Source organism: Lactuca virosa, chromosome 2 (assembly GCF_052849685.1).
Source record: "Lactuca virosa cultivar CGN04683 chromosome 2, Lactuca_virosa_CGN04683_v6, whole genome shotgun sequence".
Lineage (NCBI taxonomy): Eukaryota > Viridiplantae > Streptophyta > Magnoliopsida > Asterales > Asteraceae > Lactuca > Lactuca virosa.
The window spans coordinates 73,286,010-73,297,992 of NC_136427.1; the positions used below are offsets into that span (position 1 = coordinate 73,286,010).

The window sequence follows — 11,983 nt, forward strand, 5'->3', positions numbered from 1 at the left end:
ATTAAATTCAAATCAACTTTTTAATTGAAAAACATAATTTTCGGCCGATCCCATTTGAATTAACGATAATTTGTTTGCAGAAACCTTACAAAAGTTGGTTCATTCATGACTAATATTGATATTTTTTTCAAATTTAAGTTTTGTAAATTATTGAACATATAACGCTTAACAAAATATATTAATTTAAAAAAAAAAAAAAAACCTACGTAATACACGAGTCTCACACCTAGTAAATAAATAAATTGATGAAAGTGAGAGCCGAGTAAGATGACGCCTAAGAATAGGGCGCAACTCGCAGACAACATTTGAACCGCGAAGGGCGCAACCGCACTGGGAAAGGCATTCTCCGGCGACGGCAAAAGACACTGGAAAGGAGATGTTTCCGGTGACGCTTCCTTCTCCGTTCTTAAACACCATATTAACTCCTTATTCCTACTCTTTAACAATGGGATTTCTTTGTTCCTTCTTGTCAATTATTTCTTCACTGTTTCTTTTTCTAGCTTGTTCGGTATTAGAAGGCTGAAAAGCGGGTAGGCCATGACCCTTCCTTGGCACTTAACGGCTCCGACACTGATTGGAACCAGTGCAATTGACAATCATCTAGCTGATCTACTGTTTTCCTTAGTCTACTTTTCTTATCTTCTTCGGTACTCTATAATATATCATTTTAATACACATTTTTCCAATAAATATATTTTATGAGGAAAAATCAATGATTTTAAAACATATGATCACATCAAAAGAAACCGTGATCGTAAAAGAACAAAAAAAAATTGAACAGCAAATTCATACAAGGTATGCTACATCCCCATGCATTGAAAAAAGTGCAGAGAATATGTACAGTAGCGTAGCTAAACACCAAAACTTGACTATATGCTAACTACAAGGCTACTAACTAGTAACTACAGAAGCTAGGCTGCTAGAAAAGGTAAAAGAAGGCATGCTAACACAGTAATTCTGGGAGTGTTTTCACAATTGTTTGTACAAATTCATTGGAGCCCTTCTCCCAGTTCCATAAGAGTGAATCTCCCATGTGTATAAATATAAACATATTGGATTGTATCTCATAATTAAGAATAACTGTAATTCACGTTGGTAACTTGAATCCACACCATGATATCATTTAGCCAGTTGTCATCGTGGTTGGAAGTTACCAGCATGAAAATCGAGCTCACTTTAATAGTTATCACTTTGTTAGCCATTTCATTCGCTATTTTACTTCACCGGTCCTGGAAGACCACATCACGGTTGCCTCCAGGACCTTGTGGTTTACCCTTGCTAGGGTACCTTCCATTTCTTGGCCCTAACTTGCACCTTGAATTCACCAAAATGGCTCAACGTTTTGGGCCCATTTTCAAACTCCAACTAGGAAGTAAGACCTACATCATTGTTAACTCCTCAGACCTTGCTAAAGTTGTCGTCAACGAGAATGATGATATCTTTGCCAACCGAGACCCTCCGGTGGCTGCCCTAATCCTCTCATATGGTGGAAAAGATATAACCTGGTCTGATAACAACCCATACTGGCGTAACATGCGTAAAGTGTGTTGGGAATAATAGACAATAAAATAAATTTCAGAACACAATATTTAACGTGGTTCGGTCTAATCTGACCTACGTCCACGGGCCAACGAGAGAGAGAGAGGATTTTATTATCACCAGAGAAAATTACAATCATACAAGGCTAAACTGCACTTGTAATCTGATCACTCAGTATAAGGTATCACTCGTGCTTTTGGCTGCCAAATTAAAGGCTCTGCACAAAAGGCTTCCTCACTATTTCTACTGGATATATAAGAGAAGTTACTTGACTCTTATATATGTTTTTGTTGAGTTTTGGTGCATCTTTTCCCTTCAACATATGCTTCCTTTTATAGTAGATGAAAAGGAATAAAGAGGAGAAATTAGTGGAGCAAATCAAGGAGTAATTTATGGAAAGAGGAGTGGGTGGGAGACAATGGTGAGTCTCCACCAATTAACTCAACAATCTCCCACTTGGAGACTTGAACCATACGGTCTTCTCTATCATCCAGCTCTTGCAACACACACACACACACTCTCTCTCTCTCTCTCTCATTATCTGCCATGCCTTCCTCCTCAAACTTCTGGAAGGCCAGTTGAAGTCATGCATAACTTCAACTTATCAGTGGTAACCACCTTGGTGAACATATCTGCTGGATTCTTCGTTCCAAGGATTTTCTTCAGATGTAGAGTTCCATTACTGATTAACTCTCGAATGAAATGGTACCTCATCTGAATGTGTTTCGTTCTACTGTGAAACACCGGATTCTTAGCTAGGTGAACTGCACTTTGGTTGTCACAATGCAGTACACAATCCTCCTGTTGAAATCCAAGTTCTAATAAGAACGTTTTCAACCATATAAGCTCCTTGGCCGCTTCTGCAATAGCCATGTATTCTACTTCTGTGGTTGAAAGAGCAACACTCTTTTGTAACCTGGACATCCAACTGATTGTCGTACCTCCTATTGTAAACACATAACCTGTTGTGCTTTTACCCGAATCCTCACATCCACCCAAATTTGCATCGGTGAACCCTTCTAAGACCACCCCCTTTATTTTGTAACATAGGGCAACCTCAACTGTTCCTTTCAAGTAGCGTAACAACCACTTTACTCCTTCCCAATGCTCTTTTCCTGGATTCGACATGAACCTGCTCACAACTCCCACTGCTTGAGCAATATCTGGTCTGGTGCAGACCATTGCATACATCAAGCTACCTACCGCAGATGCGTAGGGAACTTTGGCCATCTGTTCTTTGTCTTCTTCCGTCTTTGGGGATTGCTTCTTTGAGAGTTTCTGACTTCCCAAAGGCGTACTTCTTACTTTAGCATCTGCCATGCTGAACTTTTCTAAAACTTTCTTGATGTACTTAGATTGAGAAAGTTTTAGTGTACCGGTAACTCTGTCCCTGGCTACGCTCATGCCCAATATCTGCTTAGCAGCCCCTAAGTCCTTCATCTCGAACTCTCTGGACAACTGCTTCTTAAGCTTGTCGATCTCCTGCATGTCGGATCCAGCGATCAACATGTCATCAACATATAATAACAGGATGATGTAAGAGGAGTTGAATTTCTTCAAGTAGCAACAGTGATCCATCTCACATCTGTGATACCCACTCCTCTGCATGAAGCTATCAAACTTCAAGTACCACTGTCTTGGAGCTTGCTTCAATCCATACAGACTTTTCTTTAACTTGCACACCAGTTTTTCCTTGCCAACTGTTGGGAAACCCTCTGGTTGTGCCATGTAGATGTCTTCTTCCGGGTCACCATGAAGAAAAGCTGTTTTCATATCTAGCTGCTCTAGATGGAGATCTTCAGAGGCTACAATACCCAAGACCATTCTGATTGTAGTCATCTTCACAACTGGAGAGAATATCTCATTGTAATCAACACCCCTCTTCTGTTGGAAGCCTTTTACCACCAACCAGGCCTTGTATCTGTTACTGCCATCAATCTCATCTTTGACCCGAAACACCCATTTGTTCTGCAATACTTTCTTCCCTGCTGGGAGCTTGACCAAGGACCACGTATGGTTCTTGTCAAGTGAGCTCAACTCGTCTTCCATAGCCCTTTTCCACTATATGGAATCTTTCATCCTTAAGGCCTCTGGATAAGACTCAGGTTCACCATTCTCTGTCAGCAATAAGTAATTTGCTGAAGGAGAATACTTGTTTGGAGCCTTTCTTGGTCTAGTGGATCTCCTGACAGTAGGAGTTATAGTCCCTGCACCTTCTTCGACTTCTCTTCAAAACTACTGTCTTCTTCGCTCCCACTATCTCCAATATTATCAGAGCTCCCACTGCTTCCAGAACTTTCACCTATCTCCGGAGTACTGATAGGTCTTACTACGTCGTCTTCAGAGATTTCTTCAAACTCGACTTGACTCTTTGTTTTCTCTGGTTGCTTCTTTCTGCTAGAGCTTGCTGCAAGTTCATCCTTGTATAGAGCATTCTCGTTGAACACTACATCCCGACTTCTGATAACCTTCTTTGTCTCGTTATCCCAGAAGCGGTATCCCATGTCATCCAAGCCATAGCCTATAAAGGTACACTTTCTTGCCTTCGCTTCTAGCTTGTCTCTTTCAGAATCTTTCACCTTCACATATGAGACACAACCGAAAACTTTCAAGTGCCTGAGTGAAACCTCACGACCACTCCATTCTTCTTCCGGAATTTTGAACCCTAGGGGGACTGAGGGTCCTCTGTTGATTAGATATGCAGTTGTGTTGACCGAATCTGTCCAGAACATCTTGGGCAAGCCTGCATGTAGTCTCATGCTCTTCGCCCTTTCGTTTAACGTTCGGTTCATCCTCTCAGCAACTCCATTCTGCTGAGGTGTCTCCGGAACCATCTTCTGCATTCTGATTCCTTGGTCAGCACAGTAATCAACAAATTCTTTGCTACTGTATTCACCCCCATTATCAGATCTGAAACACTTGATCTTCAAGTTAGTTTCATTCTCAACAATAGCTTTCCATTTCTTGAAAGTACTGAAAACTTCAGACTTATGTTTCAAGAAATAAACCCAAACTTTCCTTATGCAGTCGTCAATGAAAGTAACATAATACCGGGATCCTCCCACTGAAGAAACTGTAGTGGGACCATAAACATCTGAATGTACTAGCTCCAACTTCCCGGACTTGGGTGGACGACCAGTCTTCACGAAAGTAACTTTCTTCTGTTTACCAAGAACACATGGCTCACAGAAATCAACTGTTACAGTCTTCAGATCTGGAATTCTTCCTTTGGAGGCTAGCATCTTCATTCCCTTCTCACTCATATGCCCAAGTCTTTGGTGCCATAGAGTAGATGCCCCAGCTTCTTCTACAGCATGTACTTCAGAGTCATCAGCTTCCACCATGTAAAGTGTACCCCGCTTCTGACCTCTAGCAATAACTAAGTTTCCCTTCGTTACCTTCCATTGCTGATCACCAAATGTAACATGGTGACCCTCGTTATCAAGCTGCCCCACTAATATCAACATTCTCTTTAGGTCTGGAATGAACTTCACATTCTTTAAAGTCCAATTCGTGCCTAAAGTTGTCTTGAGAACCACGTCTCCGACTCCCGTGATATCTAGACTCTTGTCATCAGCCAATCGAACATTTCCTTTGTAATGTCTAAAATTATGCATCACATCTTTGGAATGAGTGGCATGAAACGACGCACCAGAATCCATGATTCAGGATTCAATTGAGTTTTCAACCGCACAAATGAGCGCGTCACCTTCAAAATTTGCTGCCATATTTACTTCCTTCTTGCCTTTATCTGCCGAAGGCCTCGGGCACTGATTTCTGAAGTGACCTTTCTCCTTGCAGTTCCAACAGGTAATATCCGACCTGTTCTTTGACTGACCTCTCTTTCTCGACTTTGATCTTCCTCTACCGCCGCCTCCTCTATTGGACCTTCTTCCCCTGTCTTCAGTACTAAGAAGACTACTGGAAGATTCTCCGGCACTCCGTCTGCGTACATCCTCACCAAGGATTAAATCGCGAATACCTTCGAATGTTAGCTTAGCACCTCCGGTTGAGCTGCTAACTGCTGTCACCGTACCGGACCAACTTTCAGGCAAAGATGATAATAGTAGCAACGCCTCGACTTCATTCTCGAATCCAATATCAACCGAAATCAATCTTGAGATGATTGAGTTGAATTCATTCACATGATCTGTCACCGAGCCACCTTCCTTCATCTTTAGATTTACTAAGAAAAACCTTATTTGCTGCTGAAGGTTTTTCGTACATGTTAGATAGCTCCTTGATCAACCCGTGAGTAGTCTTTACATTGACAATATTGTAAGCTATATTTTTTGCCAATGATAATCTCACCACACCAAGTGCCTGCCGATCTAACAAGTCTCAATCCTCCTCCTTCATATCTTCGGGTTTCTCTCCGGACAGTGGTTCATGTAACTTCTTCTGGTAGAGATAATCTTCGATTTGCATTCTCCAGAAACCGAAATCGTGACCATCAAATTTGTCGATCTTAACCTTCCCATCTTCCGCCATAACTTCGAAAGAACAATATTGTATACTAGAATATAAATCTGTCGTACACAAAACGGTCAACCTTGTTTCTGATGTGGCCGATCAGACTAAGCTGCAACCACAGAGCATACTACAAGATATGACCTCCTTCAACCTTGGGCTCTGATACCAGTTGTTGGGAATAATAGACAATAAAATAAATTTCAGAACACAATATTTAACGTGGTTCGGTCTAATCTGACCTACGTCCACGGGCCAACGAGAGAGAGAGGATTTTATTATCACCAGAGAAAATTACAATCATACAAGGCTAAACTGCACTTGTAATCTGATCACTCACTCACTCGTGCTTTTGGCTGCCGAATTAAAGGCTCTGCACAAAAGGCTAAGTCCAAGCCTTTTGTGCAGAGCCTTTAATTCGGCAGCCAAAAGCACGAGTGATACCTTATACTGAGTGATCAGATTACAAGTGCATTTTAGCCTTGTATGATTGTAATTTTCTTTGGTGATAATAAAATCCTCTCTCTCGTTGGCCCGTGGACGTAGGTCAGATTAGACCGAACCACGTTAAATATTGTGTTCTGAAATTTATTTTATTGTCTATTATTCCCAACAAAGTGTTCGTGCATGAAGTATTGAGCAACAAGAACCTTGAAGCTTCAGGGTCTTTCCGGCGAGCTGGAGTGAGAAAAACCATCAAACATGTGTACAAAAGAATGGGAACGGAGGTAGACTTTGGTGGGATCGCGTTCTCTACGTCACTAACTGTGATAAGTAGCATGGTATGGGGGAAAAGTGTGGATGAAGAGGAAGAAAGCAGTAATAATCTATGGGCTGGATTCCGAGAAGTGATGTCAGGGGTAATGGATATTGTGGGAGAGGCGAACGTGTCGGACTTTTTTCCGGTGCTTACGAGATTCGATTTACAAGGAGTCCAGCGAAAAATGAAGCTGCAATTTGAGAAGTTCGATGCAATCCTCCAGAGGATAATCGATGAAAGAATGAGCATTAAACCCAAAGAGTCAACGGAGCAACATGGAAGAAAAGATTTCGTCCAGATTTTACTAGAGCTTAAACAACAAAATACCGAATCTTCATTTAGCCTTACGCAAATAAAAGCTTTTCTCGTGGTACCATTATCATATATCTATGTTATTGTTTTTGTTTGTTTATTTTTGTCTACTTATGACATCGATTCAAGGCCTTAACACCTTATTTTTGTTTTTGAAACAGGACTTTTTTATCGCAGGCACTGACACAACAACAGTAATGGCAGAATGGACAATGACAGAGGTATTAAAACATCCAGACGTATTGAAAAAGATACAAGAGGAACTAGAACAAGTTGTAGGAGAACACAACACTGTGGAAGAATCTCATCTTCCAAAACTACGTTACCTAGATGCAGTAATTAAGGAAACATTCCGTTTACACCCTGCACTTCCACTCTTGGTAGTTCGATCTCCGAGTAAATCGTGCACCGTTGATGGATACACAGTTCCAAAGGGTTCTAGTGTGTATTTGAATGTCTGGGCTATACATAGAGATCCTCAATATTGGGAGAATCCTTTAGAATTTGATCCAAATAGATTTCTAAACCTCGATGGAACAACAAAGTTTAATTATAATGGACTAAATACAAACTTTCTTGCTTTTGGATCTGGTAGAAGAAGGTGTCCTGGGCTTCCCTTGGGCGAGAAGATGCTCATGTATCTTTTGGCTTCATTGTTGCACTCGTTCAACTGGACTTTGCCTGATGAGAAAGAGCACGAGCTTCCCGATAAATTTGGCGTTGTCTTGAAGAAAGGAAATCCACTCATAGCTATTCCTTCTCAGAGGTTTGCACACAAAAATCTCTATATGGAATAGAAACACTTGGTTGCATGCATGGTTATTTCACTAAGTAGCTGAGACGTGTCCATTGGATTTATGTACGATGATATACATAAGAATAAGTTACCATAGCAAAGTCCAGCTACCTTTTATTATCATTTAATAAGCTGGGCCTGTCCATAGCCTTTTCATGCGGTGGGCAAATGGACTTATTATTCCCCTGTACTTGTATTGTACAATATAACCAAACATTAAATAAAAATTGAGAATTGATGTGTATATGTCAATTAGGAGATGATAAATGTATGTATATGTTTGCGAAGGAGTCGTCTTATCGTTATCCCGAACCTAGTTCTCTCCTTGACTTCCAACATCATTATACATATGAATAAGTTGTTACGAAATGGAATTGTTGAACTTGATTAATTATCACCCCTCGAAGAGTTGAAGTAAAAAAACCATCAATTATGCATTTGGTAATGGGTAATCTTGTTCGAAACATGCAAATGCACTTGCACACTCGAACAAGATTACCCATTAACAAATGCTTAATTGATGGTTTTTAGTATTTCTAAAGAGATAGAAGCAACTACCACAATGAAAAAAAAATCAAATTACTCCCTCTGCATCGTCTATTTTTACTATTCTATATATGATGGTCAATGTAATTAACAAATTACTTTCGGAAGTCTTCATCAAAAACTGTCATAAGATTAAAAAGTACGCTTGTTTGCCATATCACAACAAAAAGATCACATTTAGCGACAACATTTGTCGCCGCAATTGTTGCAAGAGGTCGTCGCTAAAGGTATTAGCGACGACATATTTTTGCAAATGGATCATCGCTATTGTGCCACATCTAATACTCATATATCGTCGTTATTAGTGCCAACGCTAAAAATGATTATCATCGCAAATGATGTTTTGGCTAATACTTTTCCGATATATCGGTCCGGCCAAGGTTGTCGTAGGTAGAACTCGTCGCAATGATTCATGTCGTTGCAAAAGGTGTTGTCACTACTAATGCTTTATTTTTTTATTATGAAATTAAATTTTATATAATTTATATTATAAAAATACATAAATAATAAAAATACAGAAATTATAATCTACGAGCATTACGTAAAGTATTGAATAATATATATATATATATATATATATATATATATATATATATAATATAGTCCATAAACTATCTAATCAAATTCATAAACGATCTAATAAATCCATAATAACATCATATAAAAGGGTGTCTTTGAGTGTGTGCGAGGTGGGTGACCGCACATGACCCATGCCGTGGAAGGGCCCAATTTTACATATGATTAAGTTCACAGTCTAACAATCGACAATCCTGTAATCAAAAAAGACAAAAGCACGTATATTTTTCAATTCCAGTAGCTAACGCTATAATTAAAAATTACAACAACTCGCATTTTGAAAAATTAGGCTTAAAATTAGAAATTGCAGTTGAGCTAATGTAAATTTACAGTAAACAAGAGCTTACGTTTTTGTTCCAACTCCAAACTTCAAAATTCGTATCAACTGCAAAGCTCAAACGACATTTTTTTGTTTCTTGGTTTTCTGATTCCACTAGAGTCATGTGGTTTATATTACACTTTCGCTCTACTCTTTTTTTTTTTTTTTATTGTTAAATGTAATTAAACAAATAAGTATTTTACTATTCTTGATTTCTAAATTTGACGGCATCTCATTTTATATTATTATTTGTTGTGGTTGATTAAATGAGCGGATAAATCTCCAATTGTTGGCACAAATGTCAGGTTTTGTAGAAAAACATTAAGTAACATTAAAAAAACAAATTATTACTTAACAATTAAGTAACAAGCACATTAAGTAATTAACAATTTAACAAACTATCAAAGTATCAAATCAATTAAGTACTTAACAATTTAACGATTAAACAAACTATCAAATTATCAAATCAATTAAGTCCTTAAAAAATTAACAAACTATCAAAATATGAAATCAATTAAGTCCTTCACAATTTAAGTAATTAACAATTTAACTAACTTCTAAACTACCAAATTCATAACAAATGAATTAAGCACTTAACAAAAAAGCACAATACCAAAACTACCAAAATTCACTATAAAATACATCAAGTCCTTAATAATATAAATGCATTAAGCCCTTATCAAATTTGCAAAATACCAAGCTACAAAATTCTTGAAGAGTTTGATAAATACATGAGTTTGTTATGGTGCTTGTGACTGTGACTGTCAGTGAAAGGGTGCACTAGTACCCACTGCACAAGGAGATTAAGGTCTGATACATCTCACATGTCCCCTTTGAGCACCAAACACCTTCTTGAATTTGCTTGTCCAATCAATCATGCTCAGATCACCATCAGAGGAGGTTATGAACTGAGTTTGTAAAGCAACCTCACGAACTAAAACGATTTGTATTTTACAAAGATTATCATTATATTTTAAAAATAGATAATGCCAAAAACAAGAAACCACTTCACTTTTAAGTAAAAAAGACTTAGATATTACTCTCCGACTAATAGATCAACGAATTCCCTTGTTTATTGGCATGTCTATAGTGATATGATTCGAGTTTATTCAATTTTTTTAACATTACATAATATGTTATACTTGAATAAACATTACATAAGATGTTATACTTAAATAAACATTACTCTAACTTACTTCCTTAAAAAAGCATTGCTTTAGGTCCTCGTCCCTTCACGATTATTAATTACTTACTTCTTCTAACATTTTATATTTTCAGTAGATAGTTTTTTATGCTTATCTATTCAGAAATGGTCAACAATAACATTCTAATGTCGCGCATCCATACACGTGGGGGCTTGAGCCCTTGCTCCCTCCACGACTGCATATCCGTGCAAACATGTAAAATATTTTTTCACAAGATGTTTACTGTGAGAACAAACTTCAATGCGCGGAGAAGGTTTGAAAACTCAAACCTTGAATTAACTTTTAAGATCAATGTCTGCTTCTAATTAGTTGGTCCAGTCAAGTCTGGTAACAAGTCGAGACTTAAAGATGATATTTAAAATAGTGTTCAACGAAATATCTATGTAATGTAAAATGAGTATGAACAAAGTAAAGACAATATAAGAACAAGTTTAATGTAAGTGAAAGACATTTGACATGGAAGAGAATTTGAAAAGATGTGAAGAGAATAATTGCTATATCTTTCTTTTCTTGGTGTCTAAACATGAAACATCATCTCCTTATATAGTATAGGAGAGACAAGGTACAGACTGAGAACATTCATTACAAATATGACACCTAAAAGATTAATTGATTTGGTCCTAAGAATTGTTCTATCAACAAAGACAAAAAGCATTAAATGCTTGTACAGACGTAATCACATCAAAATACTAATCTTCAAAAACGACTTTATTTCGGAATAGGATAATCTTAAAATTTCATTATGGAACGCAAGGAACTGTTCCGGAACATGAGGAACTCATCCAGAGCATGAGGAATAGGTCCGGAACTGTTCCAGAATATTGTTGGAGCACAACATGGTTTTTGATGCATCAATTACACTCTCGTGTAAACCCAAAATCGGATGGGAAATTCTTGTGGCATTCAGAGACAGACCTGAATGCGATACTATGTTATGGAATACATGTTTTGGGAGGTGGTTAGACATTCCTATTGTAGATGGGGATCATTTATCTTCTACATTACATCTTTTGCCACAAAGATTTCACTAAACCTCGAAGTCAAGTAGAGGAAAGGATTTTGAGACTGGGGGTTAAGAGCTGTCTTTCGTTAAGAAAGAATTTTGTCTCATAATCGGCTTCCAGTATGGTGACTATTTTCCTGCTTATGCATCTGGCGCCGCCTTCCGTTCCCGTTCCTTTCCTATGTTCCTAAAGAATGTCTTGGTCAAATTAGACCATGTATTTAAGGTGATTAAACATTCACTTAATGAGTTATCGGACGAGCATGCAGTCTGTATATGTCTTCCGTACCTGTTAGAGAAGGATTTCAATGTGCGTCTAGCTAAATAACATATTACAGAAGAGTATTTCGCTTTGCTATCCAACCTTGATGAATTCAAAATATATAATTTCATCTATTTTATAATTATGGATTACAATTACTTATCGTTGTTATAAATAGGGGATGAATAGATTGCT

At 38.0% G+C, this 11,983-nt stretch overlaps 1 pseudogene; it reads left to right on the top strand.

Annotated features, from left to right (window-relative positions):
• Window positions 1-1,113: 1,113 nt before the first annotated feature.
• Window positions 1,114-7,878, top strand: LOC145157509 (geraniol 8-hydroxylase pseudogene; annotated as a pseudogene).
• The last annotated feature ends 4,105 nt before the right edge of the window (window positions 7,879-11,983 follow it).